The sequence below is a fragment of the Manis pentadactyla genome, chromosome 13, assembly GCF_030020395.1.
Source record: "Manis pentadactyla isolate mManPen7 chromosome 13, mManPen7.hap1, whole genome shotgun sequence".
Lineage (NCBI taxonomy): Eukaryota > Metazoa > Chordata > Mammalia > Pholidota > Manidae > Manis > Manis pentadactyla.
Window position 1 is genome coordinate 91,316,474 of NC_080031.1, and position 17,113 is coordinate 91,333,586.

Below are 17,113 nucleotides of genomic sequence, written 5' to 3' on the forward strand. Positions count from 1 at the left end.
GGCCATCTCTCATGCTCTGACGATAACTATAAGATTCTATTCTGCCCCTTTGTCCTTGAATCTTAATTACGATCCCGGAGATAAAGTTTGAGAGAAGAAAACCCTGACTTGATTGATTTTACCCAGAACTATCTGGTTGAAGTTTCTGTCAAAAGAGGGAATGGAAAATTTGAGATAGAAGATAAGGTCATATATAGAAAATAAAGCTGAATTTTGGCATACTTGAGTTCTGTGGATTGAGATTCCATATGTCCTACATATGTGAAATGTTAATGCAGCCAGCACTGAGCACTGACTGAGGGTAGGTTACCCAGGTGGTGACTTTAGAAGTGCAGAGGCGAGAGTGGGAATTTATCTTGGCTCTGGTTCTCCAAGCATGGCTTTTCGGGTCTCATTTCAGGATTCTGCTAATGTCCCTTCAGTCAACCAGTAATCAGGATTTTACTTTTCTTTCTTGTTCTCAGTTGTAATGTTCATAATTTACATGTATTTGCATTTTAATTTTTCTAACACAAAGAATTGAATAAATATGCCCTCTCTGCATACCACTGGAACAAAAACACATCAGACTGCATTGGTAGGAATAAAGGGCGCTGTTGACATACTCCCTACTTTAGCCTGAAATTATTTTCTAAGCTGTGGATGTACTTACCCTTTTGGCACTTGAATCAACTAATTCCATTCTTTTTTCATTGCTCCTGATGTTGCTGAAAGATTCTAGATGAGCAACCTTAGTCAAGCCCTTCATTTACAGGGGAAGAATGGGACCACAGAGATGCCTTGTTCAAGACCAGCAGGAATGGTTAGTTATAGGTTTCAGAACCGAGGTCCCATGATTCTAGTGCTTCCCTCTTCTGTCTCTGTCTACCTGTCCCTCTGACCCTGGAGGCAGCTTCCTATCTTTTAGAAACTAAGTTTTAGAGCATGTCTATGGTGAAAGCATTGAAGATGTGCTTTTGGGTTGTAGTTCCAAAATGGTAACAGTTAAAGACTTCCGTGGTATGCAAGTAAAGTGCAACTAATGCAGGTTGGCACATGTTGAGTGTGCAGAGAGGTAGGGCTGGGTAAAGAGGGGCCAATATCTTCATTTGCAAAGTGAGGATCAAGGGCTGCTGTCTAAATGGAATAATAAATAAGGCTTAAGCAAAATGTGCAAGGTAACAAAATTGTAATAATTATTAAGAGACTCAATGTCTCTCTATGTATCTCCTTGCAATCTATTTAGGAAAGTAGGAAAAGTATTAAGAAAGGAAAATGTTCCATTTTCTAAGCTGTGTAGTTAATAATTTAATAAATTTGATAAATCAAGAAGAGAGGTCTTGCATATTGCTGAGTTATGGAAGTAACAAGTGTATGGGCAGCAGAACTGAGACCAGGAAGTTAAGAGGTAGCCTTGGGTCAGGATGGCAGGTGGGGAAAGTTTGATTGCCAGTAGGGGATTTTTGGGTTTTCGGCACAAACACTTGCATATTATTTTGTAGGTTCCCGTACGTGTGTATTGGACACTCCCACCGAACATTCCCCTCTTTCCTTTCCTCAGGACTCAGGTCTGCTTTGCAGTCTGCTGGCTCTCCCAGCCTTTCCCAGCTCCCTCCCATTTCCTTAATAAAATCCTTGCATACTTGACCCTGTTTGGCATCTCCTTTTCAGAGCACCTGGATTAATACAGGAGGGATGCTTGTTTGTTGATTCAGCAGATTGATGTTTTTATCAGCAAACCTGATTCCCTTCATTTCTTGCTCCTCCATCCTCAATGTGTTGTTTTATTCTCAGGCCAGCTCCTGTCATGCTCACTGCAGGCAGCACATATGCAAATGAAGGAAGGGACCATGTTTTTCAATTTTTCTTTAAACCCAAGAAAATCTTCCCCAAGCCCTCCAGCAGCCTTCCTTTATGTCTCATTGACCAGAAAGAGATGCTGTGTCTCCTTCTCAGTGAATCACTGACAAGTTGAAAAGATCTCAGTGACTGACAGACACAAATCAGCTTTACCCCTGAGTTGCGGATGGGTCACTTTCCTCTACATCCCATGTTAGAGAGATGGGTAACAGTACAAAAGCAAGGTTCCATGATGAAGTAAGAAAGAAAGAAACATGGAAACTGGGAAGGCTACCAACTGTCTGCTGTATTTAATAATACTTTCAGCTTTGGAATCTATTTCATCAGATATCAGTGTCACCTTTTCATTTAGTTTCTGCTATTATATCTTTTTCTATTTCTTTACTCTCAACGGCGCTATATAATTTTATTTGAGTTGTCTCTGTTATAGACAGCCTATGGTTGTATTTTGCTTTTGTTTCATTTGATTTCCCAATCTGAAACTCTTTTGCTTTTAGTTAGTATTATTGGTACACTTACACTTTTTAGAATCATTAATCTAATTGGATTTATTTCTGCCATTTGATTTTTCTGCTATTTACTGTGCCTTTTTATTTGTACCCCACCTCTTTTCTGGCTTTTTTAAAAAAATTAAGCATAAGTTCAAATATATGTGAAAGGAAGAAAATAGTATGATAAACCGTTATATCCTCACACAGATGTGACAGTTATCAATGTTTTGCAACATTTACTTTATTTAACCCTTCTCTTTTTAGCTGAAGAATTTTAAGGCAAATCGTAGACCATATGATGGCATTTTATCTTAGATAATTAAATGTGAATGATTGGGTTTTCTTTGTTTTCCATTTTCTCTCCAATTGTTTGAAATTATGTTTGTATTCTATTTGTTTTAAAAATGTACAATTAGTCAATATAGATACTATTCTCCCAAAGAAAGAATGGGCTTTAGAATTAACTTTCTCCCTACTACAGAATATAGTAGATTACTGTAATCTACTAGTTTAGTTCCACCTTAGTGTATTAGGTGGGTGAGGTTCAGCTGTACTGAGATAAATAAACCCTGAAGCCTGCTGTTTTCTTTTGCTCCCATCTCAATCTCATATGGTTTTAGAATCTCTTCCAAGCAGGACATTATGGAACCAGCCTGCTTCCCCTGTAGCTTTGACATCCAAATGTGTGACTTCTGTAGTTTCTGGGGAAGGGAAGAAAGACCTAGAGAATTTGGAGGATGATTTTAAGGGCCAAGCCCTAGAATCCACCTGCTTTTTTATTTCATTGGCCCTAACCCAGTCACATATGTTGCAGGCTATTAAAGCTATTTGGTGGCTGGAAAATTCAGTCTCTGTATTTTAGAATAAAGTTTATATAGTGTATCAACTCTTATTTACATTTTTTTTTTCTGCTCCCTTTTCTCAGAACATAGAGTAGCCTTTTGAACGGCTATAACAAAATACAATAGGTTGGTTGGCCTAAATAATAGAAAATTTTTTTTCAAAGTTCTGGAGGTGGGGACATCCAAGACAAAGGTGCCAGTGAAGTAGATTTCATTCTGAGGCCTCTTCTTTTGGCTTGTAGGCGGCCACCATTCGGCTATGTGCTCATATGGTGCATATGTGTGGACAGTCTGCTGTCTTCCTTGTCTTATGAGGATACCAGTCCTATTGGACTAGGGCCCCACCCTTCTGGCCTCATTTAACCATGAACATCTCCTTCTAGGCCTTATCTTCAAATATGGTCATATGCAGGTTTGGGTTTACACATCTGAATTTGGGGGGACATAATTCAGTCCACAGTGCTTCTGTTGCTTGGAGCAGGAACATGACCAATCAGATCCCTTTTTAGGGATTTGGGTAGGTACTGATGGAGAAAGAGTGGTCTCTACATCTATCATTGAGAAATACTTAAAATTGGATCTGCTGGGGGTCTTTGTTGGTGCCATTTGGGTAAGGCCTGAATGATAATGGAGTCAACTGAGCAAAAAATTGAAAGAGAGAAGTGGGAAGAGGGGGAGGACCTGACAACGTCAGTAGAAACTTCAAATTTACCTGTAACTGAAATTAAGTTTAATCCTTGTATTTCTCAGTAAGTCAGCTGGTAAATTCCATGTTTTTGCTTGGAATTTCTGACACGTTCAGTGGCAGATCCTGGAAGTACAGTGGTACCAAATAAAGATGGGTAATACAGGTAAATGTAAGCCCAGAGAGTCAGAAAACTTACTGGCTGACACTACGTTGGGTCACATGAACATAATGGGATGAAAGTTACGGATCTACTGTCTGCTGTTTATGCCCCAAGAGTCCCTCTACCACAGCAAACCGTACCTAGACTCAACCACAGTGTTCTGGGCTGCAGTGGGTCAAGCACCTTTTGAAAAAAGAGAATCAAAGGACTAGGCTTGAGGGAAAGACTAAAAGCATCGTTTATCCCTTTGGCTGGATCCCCCGTTCTATATGTAGCACTGATGAGGACGCTTTTGGCTGATAGAATCAGAAAATCCTGCTCGCAATGATTAATCAATAAGGAAATTACTATCTCCTATGTTTGCTTCACGTGTGGCACAAAGCAGTGGCTCAGGGATGTCATTGAGGTCCCAGGTTCTTCCGTCTCTCCATTTCACTATTTTAGTGTTGGCCTAATTCCAAGACTAGTTCTAACCTTGGGGTAGTCTTCACAGTGACTGGGGCCCTCTACTTGCCTTCCGTGTCCACCTGCCCAGCCCTGAGCCATACTGGGGAAAGATCATTCTCTCTTTGACGGGGGCCTCTTGGGAGCTGAATTTGGTATGTGTCAAGATACATCACGAATGATCTCATTTTGGGTCTCTGAGCCCCACAACTCTTCCTGAAGGTACATACTGGGAGGGAGTGGGTAGTTGTGTAAAGCTGAGGTTCTGTTTGAGGAAACAGAAGACAGTGAATGTTAGGCTGGTGGCAGCAATGTGAACTACACACTCTGTTGTAGCAATGAAAAAGGAAAGCTGGATCTATCTGCAATTTCAGTGAAGGGGCCTTGCTACCAAGGCCATGTCCTGTAACGTCTGTCAGTTTGATAATTCCCATGGCAACTGAATAAGGTGAGTCATCACAACATGGGCTTGTCTGTAGTGGAGGTAGAACATAATGCCGAATATGTTGTTAAGTTGTTAGTGAATATCTTAAGTCTCAGATCTTCATTGGGGACCCAGAATGGGTTACACAACAGCTAAAGATACTATATAAAGGAGAACATTTAAGCCAGTCGTTGCTTGACACTGGGAATATGAAACAGCTTTGGAACTTACAGGAATAATGAGAGAATCACTGCAAGACATCCTGGTTGGATAGGCCTGGAGACTAGTGGTGAAAATTTTAGTAAGTTACTTAAGATGGTGTAAAAATTCAGTAAACAGTTTATATGTTAATTGCAGGAGCAGAAACATAAATCAGAAAAAGAAGTGCAGAGTTTACTGGATACCTGAACTGCCGTGTACTTCTCATCGTGGGCAACCCTTCCCCCAAATTAGAGAAAGCGTTAGACTCTAATGAGTATGAAGCAGCTGTTCCATCAAGCTGTTTTCCAAATGGGCTTTCACCATTATTGTTGTTGTTAGACAGAGAAGGAAGTGATTTCAGTGTGAATGTGAAAATGAATTAATGTTGCCTGTCAGGAAACAAAACCAGTGCCAGGAGATCAGCTTATGCACAAGCTGAAAGATTGAAAAAGAAAACTCCAGGAAATCAGAGAGCTATAAAAACAGTGATTCCAAATTCACACTAGGTTTGGAACAGAGAAATCAGTGTCCTGCTCCCGAGGCGGACGCACCTTCAGAGAAGGCGCTTTTGGTCGCCGTATTCAGACGAGCTTGGCAAGTAATGGCGACACGGCACTCAGATGGTCTCATTCTCAGCCTGAACACCAGATACAAATATCAATTCCTTGACCATGTGAGTCAGTCTGGGGTAGGGTCGCCAGACTGAGCAAATAAAAATATAGAATGTCTAGCCTAAATTTCCATTTTCAGGTTAACAATGAGTAATTTTGGGGGACAAGTATGTCCTAAATATTGCATGGGTCAGAGTTGAGCTGGAAATTATTCACTGTTTATCTGAAGTTCAAATTTAACTGTGTGCCCTGTGACAGCTCTAATGTAGGATAATTAATAATCTTATCTTGATTTCTAGAACATTATGATATGGTTGCTTTTGAAATCTTCCCTGGAATACCAACGTTGGGCGCTTACTGCTCCTTTGTGGTGGGCTGTGTCACATATCCCATGCCACGGTATCTTCTGACGGTGTGGCCCTGTCGCGCCTCCATTGACAGGTGGAGTCTGGTGGATTTTGGTAACTGCCTTGACCAATACAGTATGGCGGAAGTGTTACTATGTGGCTCCTGAGGCTGGATTATTACATGTAGGACAACTTCCAGTAGGCTCTCTTTCTCCTGGCACCTGGCCCTTGGGAATCCTCAGCTGACATGTTAGAAGTTTGGCCACCCGGAAGCCACCAGGCTGGAGAAAACTTACCGACAGATGACACAGAGACAGTGGATGCTGGGGGTGCCTAAGTGTTCCGGCCTCCAGCTATCCATCTTTTCCATTTAGACAATCCCCGCTTTGAGAGGACCCCAGTTTCAACTACTGTTTGATTGCAACCTCATGAAAAACTGGGCCAAACTGCTCAGCCAAACCACCCCCAAACTGCTGAGTCATAAAAACACGAGAATTAATAAATGACTATTATTATTCAATCTGTCATGTTTTGGGTTGATTAGTTACGTAGCCACAGATAACTAATATATATTGGTTCTGGGGACGATGAATAACACTACATTTTAGTTAACATCTCTTATAATAGTCTTTTAAAGTAAGTAGCTTTGTTTTTAGAGACAAAGATGCAGTAATACGCACAAATCTTTGTGTTTTTTCCTTTTTTTAAAAAGCTGAAACAAGTAGAGTTAGTACTATAGGAAAATTGAATTGTCTGTAAGAAGAAAAAACCCCTCTGTCTCTGTTTTGTGTAATGAAATGAGCACTGATATAAGGAATCTAGGTTTTCATGGCTCTGACACTAAATAGCTATTGGACTTTGACCAAGTTACTTATTCTCTAAAACTCAATTCTTTTATCTGTACAAGGAGGCATTATCCCAGATAAGGGATGGCAAATATTCAGCACAAAAGTGACCATTTTCCCTAGCAGGTATCACTAATGAATTGTAGCACTCTTCTAAAGGAAATAACCTTAGAGTTCTCAAGGCAGAACTCCAGGCAGTCAGGAGCTATCAATCACAGTTGGCAATAATGACAAAATCATTTTTTGCCTTCCCAGACCTTGAACATGTCTAGTTACCTCTAGAATTAAAATTTAATATCTCCATAATCTAAGTGATTTACCCAAGTTCTTGAAGAGCTGCCAAAGTGATTGGGCAGGTAATCTTGGAAATGCTTGAAGAATCATGGTGCAACATTAACTGAATATGCACTGGCTATAACAAGGCTACATATGTATTGTGATAGACACAGTGACGAAAAAGAGTTTCTCAAAGAGAGGGAAGCATACACACAAATAACTCCAAATGAGACAGTTTTACCACCTGGATTCAAATGAGACTGGTTTTGCTCAGATTGTCAGCCAAGCTCAGCTGGAGCCTTGAGGACTGTATAAGAAAGACACAGTGCTATCTGAAGGGTACTTGGTTCACATTTGATCTGAGTGTATCTAAAGGATTTAGTTTTATAGGAGCTCCACATACAACTCCAATTCTGAACGATGTGAAGAGGCGGCCCTCTCAGTTCCTGCACCCAGGCCTAATTCCCCAGAATTCTCACTTCTCTGGAGTACTGCTGATAGTACTTATCTCTTACTCTTCTTACGCACTTCTATGCTTTCATTTTAGAGCTTCTTTCAATTGTATTACTATCTGCTCATTTCTCCACCCCAAGCTCGGAAATCATTCTGAAAGGGCATCACCAGCTCCCATTTCACATGCCCTCTAGTTTGATCATTATTTATTTGTTCTCTTTCCCTTTCCTGGACCATGTTTTCAAGTTTTTCCTCGAGCATATAATTAGAATATTTCGTTTTTTCCTAAAACAGATGAGGTTTCAGTTTTTGTCTTTCTATAACAGGTTTGCAAACATTATACAGAGTTTTAAGTTTTCATATACAGATGCAGACTTTCCATATAATTTTTTGAACCCTTGAGCTATACACAGCACAGGACTCCCATTGTAACGTCATCCACACTGCCACATATTTAATACTTCACAGAGCCCATCCCACATTTGAGCCAAATAATAAAGGAACTGATCTCAGAAAGCCAAGGAGAAGGCTCACTTCTAACTGGGATAATTGGAGAGGGAACTCCAGAGGAGGTAGCATCTGTCCTTGACCTTGAAGGACATAGCAGAAGTCAGAAGGCAGAAATAGAATGGGGTGCAGTGGGGGGCACATTCCAGGTTGAGGGAAAAGCAGGAGCAGGAATGAAGATGGGTAGGAGCATGAAAAGTATTTTTGCCTGCAAGGCAGAAGTCGCTAGAGGAAGAGAGGTGGAGGGATGACTGTATGGCAGAGGACCTTGGTATCTGTGCACTGGTTGATTGAGTAACTGAAGGCTAGTCCTGCTTCACCTGGCTTTTGGGAGAAGGCGACGAATTTGTATGTGGTTCTCTGGTACTCAGTCTCTGTTCTATTTCTGAAAATTAAGGTTTGGAAAAGATTGCTCCCTTGTCTACGTCCCTAGCCTTTTCTGTGGGAAAGAAATGTGGCAAAGGCAAATATTCAAGTGGTGAAGATTCACTATGCATTTAAATGACTATTTAACAATCTGCTTGGAATTCTTTATTTTCCCACTGTAGACATTCCCTAACAGTTGATCCTTCTAATATATACTTAAACACAAATGTATAAATTGGACTTCATAAGAGCCACCAGGGAAGTAACACAGATTTATTCCACAAAAGACTTTGTCTAGAAGCCACTCTGTCTTTATGTGTTGCTCTCTTGAGCAACTATTAGATGCCAGGCACTGAACTAGATATTGGATATGGATCGACATGCAACATACACTATCCTTTGGCTGTAGGGGATGAATTCCTGAGAGCCAAATGTTAGGTGTGATCCATCGGGATGGACTGACATCCAACAGTGCACATAATGACAAATGTCAAAAGGAAATTACCTGGCTGTAAAAATACTCACAGGATGAGAAATTGGGAGATTGGATCAGGTTAATATGGTATAACCAACACAAACTTCAATCCTTAGAAAAATAGAGAGGCCTTTTAAGTCAATGCAATACATGGACAATACTAGCTGTTATAACAGATAACCCCCAAACTCTCAGTGGTTTCACATAATAGAATTTTATTTCTTTTTCATATAAGATTAAAAATGGGTACTTGTGATGAATGGGTGGCTCTCCTCCAAGAGGTTATTTGGGAACCTGACTCCTTCTATATTGTGACTTTGTCCCTTTCAATATCTGGCTTCCAATTTCACTGTGTTCATCTGCTGAAGCCTTAAGAGGAAGGATTATCAAACAGACCATGTGTCTGACCATGAAGGAAACCTAAACCAACATGGAAAAGGGAAAATCACACAAGCTGTAGTCACTTCTACAACACAATCCAAGAAGATAGTCCCAGAGTCAGTGCCTACCACCTAAGATCTTTACAAAAACACTCTTTTAAATAACTTTTCATTTAATGAGATTATGAAAACAAAAGTGAAAGACACTGAGAGCAGTACATATAAAAATCTATGTATGCTTTGGGATGTGGCCAAAGTGGTAGGCAGAGGAAAATGTGTAGCTTTAGATGCATATATTAGCAAATGAGAAAAATGGAAATTAATTTGAGTGCTTAACACCAGAAATTAGAAAAAGAACAAAATAGATTAGAAGAAATCAGAAGGAAGGACTAATAAAAATAAAAACATAAGCACAACAGAATACAAGCACACAAATGCAATAGAGTAGTAGATCAATAACAGCAAAAAATTGAAAAAAAACTAACAAAATAAAATGGCAGATTTATCTAGAAAACAGAGAGAAGACACAAATGTAATAATAAGAATGTGAAAAGGGATATGATTGTGAATATGACAGAAATTTTTAAAAATGACAAATATGTATAAATACTACAAAAAATTTATAAAGTGTTATACAAATTTAAACACCAAGTGAATTAGAATACTTTTTGGAAAACATAAAAGAATAAAATTGGATAAAGAAGTAGAAAATTTGAATAAATCTAAAACCTTTAAAAAAAAAGAAAATGTGTGGTATCTTCTTAAGGCTCAAGCAGTTTTATGAGTGAAGGCTTCCAAAACGTCAAGGGGAGGATAATCCTTATGTTCTAGAACAGAGAAAAATGTGGCATGATACTCAACTTAAGAACCTAATTCTTTCTTAATCACCAAACTGGCAAAGATATCCAACCTGTACAAATAAGTGTAGGCAATCTCATTTATGAACATGGGCACACAAATCCGAAGTTAAATGTTTACAAATGTAATTCAGTAGTGAATTCAAAGACCAATGTACCATGGTCAACTTAGAGGTTATTACAGTAATGGAAGAAAGGGGAACTTTAAAAAATCCAATAATGCATGACTACATTAAAGAACTTACGGAGAAATATCAACTGATTACCTCATTTTATCATCTCACTCTATGTGGAAAACTGGTAAAAAAAAAAGTACTCATTTTAAAGAAAAATCTATGAAACTAAGAATAAATGAAGCTTCTAGAAGTTGATGCAGGCATCAAGTATTACTCATGGGATAGATGAGGATTTATGGCAGCTGCTTAAATCCGTATCTTCATATCATTCAAAAAATAATATAGAACAACAAGAATATGTATCATGCTTGCAACATAAGCAAAGGGCAAAATCTACCAAACTTTGAGTTACCTGTTAATAAAAAATGAAAAGCACCGAATCCCAGGGAGTGAGTGTTCATGTTTATGGAGCAAGTGCTGGTGGTGAGCAAAGGCAGCTCGAAGAAACACCACGAGGAAGAGACAGGCAGAGAGGGAGGGCTTGAAACCGCTCCAAAACCACCACCAGAAAGAGAAAGCTCCTTTGAAACATAAAGAGAATAAAAAAGTGTCCTGATAGATCAGAGCACTGACTGTAAGGAAGAATCTTAAAAATATGCATGATATGAGGTGGCAGTCTTTAAAAAGCCTAGCTTCTGGCAAAAAGAAAGGCATCTCTTAGTAACTGGATGGTAAAGGGGAAGAAAAAGGGAAAATTGAGAATCCTTGGAGATAAAGCAGCAGGAAAAGCCTCCTAGATGACCATAATTCCTCCTCCAAAAAACAAATAAACAAACCCCCCCCACCTAGTATTACAAACAAATGTAATACTAGGAAGTAAGGAATTCTTCAAAAAGTGAAAGGATGGGGTCTTATCTAACGGACACAGAAGCCAAATTGAAAGAATTACCAGTGATCAAAGTTGGAATATTTTGAGCAAAAAGACTAATGTAGTATTGCATTATAAACCAAAGATAAAATAAATATAGATGAATCCATACTGATATAAATAAATGATCAAATAAACATATAAATGGGAGAGGAGGCAACTTTTTCTATAGAAGAATTCCAAATAACATATGTTGTTACTCCCCTCTCCAAGTGGTAAAGCTTAGACCCTTTCTTTTTGCTGAGGACTCAAGTATATGACTTGCTTCCGAAGAATGGAGTATGGGGAGCAAAGATAGTAATTTTACAGTGGGGAAACCTGGCAAACACTACCTAACAAAGTGATAAAGTTGAACATCACTGATGATATCATGAAGATATCCTGTACCTCATAATGTGATAAGAGAGTCACTTCCCCTCTGCAGTATTATTTCCAAACCTGGTCTTGATTCTTTCCAAACCTAAACCTAGTCTGATCTGAGCAACCCACGTCAGACAAACCCAACTTGAGGGACACTCTACAAAGTATCTGACTGTTTCTAAAAACTGTTAAAGTCATGAAAAATTAGGGAAGACTGAAAATGTCATAGACCAGAGCAAAGGTGAGAATTAGATGCCATGTGTTAACCTGGATTGGATCTTGGAACAGAAAAACACATTAACAGAAAAACTGGTGAAATCCAGATAAAGTCCAGAGTTCAGTTAATAGTAATATATTAATGTTGCTTTAATACTAGGGGAAACTGCAACTGGCTGAGGAGTGTATAGGAGCTCTCCATAGTCTTTGCAACTTTTCTATAAACCTAAGATTATTCCAAAATGAATAGAATATATATAAAAACAAAGAGAAACACCAAAAGCTACCCACTAAAGAAACTAGACTTTGTTCACTGATAGAAGCTGTTGTCTTTGAATTAGGAATCTAGAAAACTGCCTCAAATTCACAAAATGAATAGGAAAAAAACAGAATAAATTTATATGAGATTACTGTATCAGAAAATGACAATCAGCCTACCTGAGCTGATGAATATCCCCCATTGAAACAAATAAATCAAGTTACCAAGAATCATAAGAAAACTGTAAGGCCAACCCTCCAAACTGATGAAATATACTCAAACAAGTGTTTGGAGATCTGATAGCCTATTTTGAATCAGAAATACAAAATTAAAAACAGAAATAGACAAAACCACAAAAAGAAATGAAAAGAGAGTTGATTAAACTCAAAAGAAATAGGAGAGAAAAGACTAAGTCATCTCATAAATAAAGACTAAATTACAAGTTGCCCAAGAGAGAGTAAACTCAAAAGGAAATTTAATGAGCATTCAAAACAGATGGGAAACAGCCAAGAAAGTAAAAATGGGATAAAGATAGAAGTAAAAAGGGTTCATGAGGAAGTTGAAATGGAAGACACAGAAGAAATAACAAAGTACTTGATTAAAAACCTCAAAGAAGCAAAGCAGTATTACAGAACTAATATTTAAAATCGTAATTCAAGAAAACTTTTCTGAAATAAAAGATCTAGATCTACATATTGAAGGAGCCCACTGGATACATGTAGAAATTAACCCAGAAAAATAAATTTTAAGACATATCTGAGAAAAACAATTAGATTTAAGAGGTTAAAAAGTTTTCAAGGCCTCCAAGCATAGAGATCAAATAACAAAAGCAAAGGAATCAGATTGGCATAATATTTTTCAAAAACAACTTAAAAGCAAGGCAACAATGGAGCAGCATTTTCAACAGTCAAGAAAAGTGTGGACTAAAAATTTATACCTAGCCAAGCTATCCTTTAAGTACTAAAGATATCAATAAACAAGTTTAAACATAGAAAAAACTTAGGAAATTCCCATTATCTCCACTACTATTAAACATTACATTAGAGGTATCAGCCAATGCAATCAGACAAACAAAATCAATTAAGAAATACAAATTGGTTAAAAACAAATAAAACTACTTCAGTTTGCAAATAATATCATAGCATACCTGGAAAACCCTAGAGAATCAATGATAAAATTAACCCGAACAATAAAAAAGTACCAAAGTACCAGATTATAAAATTAACCTATAAAAAATTATAAAAAAAGCACACACACACACACACACACAATGAGTTAGAGATCACAAATGTAGAAAAAACCCAATATGCAGTACAAATACCTAGAAATAAACAAGAAATGTGTAAACCTTATTTGAGGGAATTTTAATACACTCTTGGAATTCTCAAAAGTATACTTGAGCATATGAAAGACGCACCCTGTTCTTGGATAGGATGACTGCCTGATTCATGCATGAATTTAATGCAATCCTGATAAAATTACCAATAAGCTTTTTTTTTCTGGAGCTAGCCAGGATGATTCTAAATATTGAAAGAAAGTGTGAATATCCAGGAAAGCAGCAAAAAAGAAAAACCACGAGGAAACTAAACTTATCAGATGTTATAATACATATAAAGTCTCTATAATTAAGGCAGTGTAATACTGGCATATGAATAAACAACAGGCTAGTGAAATAAAATACAAAGTTCAGAAAAAGACTCAAGTAAATAAAGAAATGAAGCATAAGGTAAAGGTAACATTTCAAATTAACTAAGTCAAAGATGTACTTTTTAATAAATAGTACTAAAAAAAAACTGTCTTTGGTAAGATAAAATGATACCATTACTTCCCTCACACCACACACAAGAATAAACTCCAAATGCACGTGGTGTTTGAACATAACAAATAAAGCCAACCAAATAGTAGGAGAAAAATGGGTGAATTCCTTCATACCCTGGGTATAAGGGAAGGTTTTTTTCTAACTGTGATTCAAAATTCAGAAGCTATAAAAGAAAAGATTGATAAACTTAATTCTATAAAAATAGAAATTTGTTTGTCATAAAGCACCATAACCAAAGTCAAAAGACAAATGACAAATGACAATACTTCAACATATTGCACATAAAGGAAAATATCTGTTAAATATAGCACTCTAAAAAATTGAGAGAATAAAACCTAGAAACTTGATAGGAAAGTGAGCTAATGATATGAACTGATAAAAAAAGTCAATAAAAATCTCCCTTTAAATTAATGAAATACTCTTCAACTTCACTCACAATTATGGAAATGCAAATTACAACTACACTGTACTATACTTTCTCACCTATCATACTGGTGAAAATTAAAAACAGTATGACTAAAAATGCTGTTGGCAAGGCTATGGGCAGAGTCACTTTCATACATTATGGTAAAAGTGCAAACCAGTACATCCCATTTGGAAGAGAATTTAGTAAAATCTGGTGAAATTATACATCGCTTACCTTTTGACTCAGCCCACTTCTAAAATTTTACCTGAAAATATACCTCCAAAAATCTCAAAACATATGAGCACATGGTTACTTGTATAAATGATGGCATTTCAAAAATTTCAAAATACTGAAAACAACTTAAATACCCATATATAGGAGAGCGATTGAATACACCATGGTACAGACATACCATGGAGGGTCAGGGGGTGGGGGTGTCTCTATGAATAACAGTGTGTGATGATTTCTGGGGCTATATTGTTAAGTGAAAAATATAAATGCAGAAGAATATTGATAGCATGCTCTCTTCCATGCAAGAAAGATGAGAAAATATGAAAATACGTATGTATCTACTTATTTCTCCAGAAAAAAAGATAGGAAGGGGAGCTGGAAAGTGATGGCTGGGGGATGGGAAAGGGGTAGAAAGGATGTGGAGAGTGACATTCCTCTGAGTATCCCTTTTTGTACATTTCTGACTTTTAGAGTTAATATTAATGTCTATGTTAATATTTCTCACTATATATGTATATAATATATATTTATATACAGAAAATATATAATGTATTATAAACTTCTTGTACTAATTTTTCAACTCTTTAAAGTGAAATTATTTCAAAGTAAACACTTGAAAGAATAACATAAAAAAGTATTCTGTTTCAAGTCAGAAGTAAATCAATGGGTTCAGCCCTCCTTCCTTCATTGCTGCCATTCTACTCTGCACTAGAAGTCTTAATGCATGCAATAAGAAGAACAAAATACATAATGTGCATGAATGTTAGAAAGAATAAAAAGCACCTATATTTACAGGTGTTGTGATTATCTCCTTGAACATTAAAACAGAATTTGGTGACATCAATTTTATACCTAGAAGAGTAAGTCAAAATGAATGTATAAAAATACATGTCTTTCCTGTGCACCATCATCAAATAATTAGAACATCACAAGGGAGCTGGTGAAGGAGCCAGGGTTGAAGGGGATTGAAGAGTGAATGGGAAGCAGTTTATAGAGATCATGTGTGCAGGCAATTATTCTGAGAAGTTCGTGTGCCAAAGTGGTGCAAAGATGAGGAAGCATTGTGAAATATAAGGCAAGGTCAACATCTGAGGCTGAGAGTTGGGTGCAAAATTTGAGGAGATAGGTGAACATGTGAAAGAGTACTCATAGAGACTCAGAACTCAAGTTTACTTTAGAAGTGAGTAGAACTGCCAAGCAGTTGAGATTCTAGTTGTGATATAAGAATATGAATTAAAAGTGAAACCATTCATCCTGGTTGTTTATTTTCATTTCTCTGTGCTTTGGGTGCAAGCACAGAAAAGATGGATGGTTGCTTTGCGTCTAGAGTGGGGCTTTTTCCAGGTGGGCTTGATGGAGGGAGAGGTGGGACAAGGGACTGGATGGTGTTTGCAAAGGTGTATATACAGGTGGAGCATGTCACTGAAGCTGAGCAAGAAGGGAAGTGGATGGATGATGAGGCTCCGGGTATAGAAAAAATGACAGAACCAATGGATTGGAAGTCACTGGATTGGAAACATTTAAAATGGTGGTACTTAAGCAAGCATGCACACAGGAGAGAAAACTGTTTAGAGTGAAATGTTTGCATTTGAGATGTGAAAGTTGTACAGGTTTTGGTGATGACATGGTCCAATCATAGAGTGATCATGACAGTTGGGGGCTGCAGGATGTCAAGGCACAAAATGAGGTTGAGAATTTGATTGTCCCGAAGTATCAGAGAGGTCTTCCATACGTACGTTGGCATTACTGGAAATGTTAACAGGAGTCAGGATGAAGAGAAAGGTTATGAGCCAGGAGCAAGGTGGTATAGACAGATGGTATAGCCCTGGAGAATAGGGGATTTGTGAGAGGGTACAGGTGCAATGCATCGGACACGACAGTGGGAACCAGGGAGGACAATCTGTCCACAACATGAGACTTGAGACAAAGAACAGCTTGTATTGTCAAAGCTACCCAGGGATGCTTTGTTCTCAGGAGACAACCGTGTTTCAACTGAATGAGAAGGTGCAGAGGCTGTTCCAAGAAGCTGACTGTGTAGGATTGTTTGCTGATCACCAACACATGTGGGAAGCTTTGGGAGAGAGGGGATTGAAGGGGGATTTGTTCAGACTAGGGCTAGACAGCAGTGTGGGTTAAAAAACTTTCTGTTAAAGTAACCAGGGAAGGGGGTACTGGGATTCAAATCATCATAGGATTCATCCTGATCATTTTCTGAAGGGGCATGAAGTTGAGTCATATTTGGGTGCAAGAAATGTAATATTTATTTTATTTTTCTCAATTAAATCATACTTAGCTCTGACTCTTTGCCCATCTACTAAGAAATGAAATTTTAGGTGTATTTGGTGGCCCCCTTCTACTTTCTGGGGTTATCCGAGAATGGGGGTTTTCTTATCCTGTTTAGGAAGTTGAGGAGGGCTTTCTAGGGTCTATATGGTAATTGTTGCTGTCAAGCTGCATTTTGTCCAAAGAGTGTTTCATTTGAAGTCAGGCACTTATTTTACTTAAAAGCCTATTTGTTTCCTCCCCAGTTCTGCCCTTTGAAATCAGACCATGGGCCTTGTAGGCTTGTGTT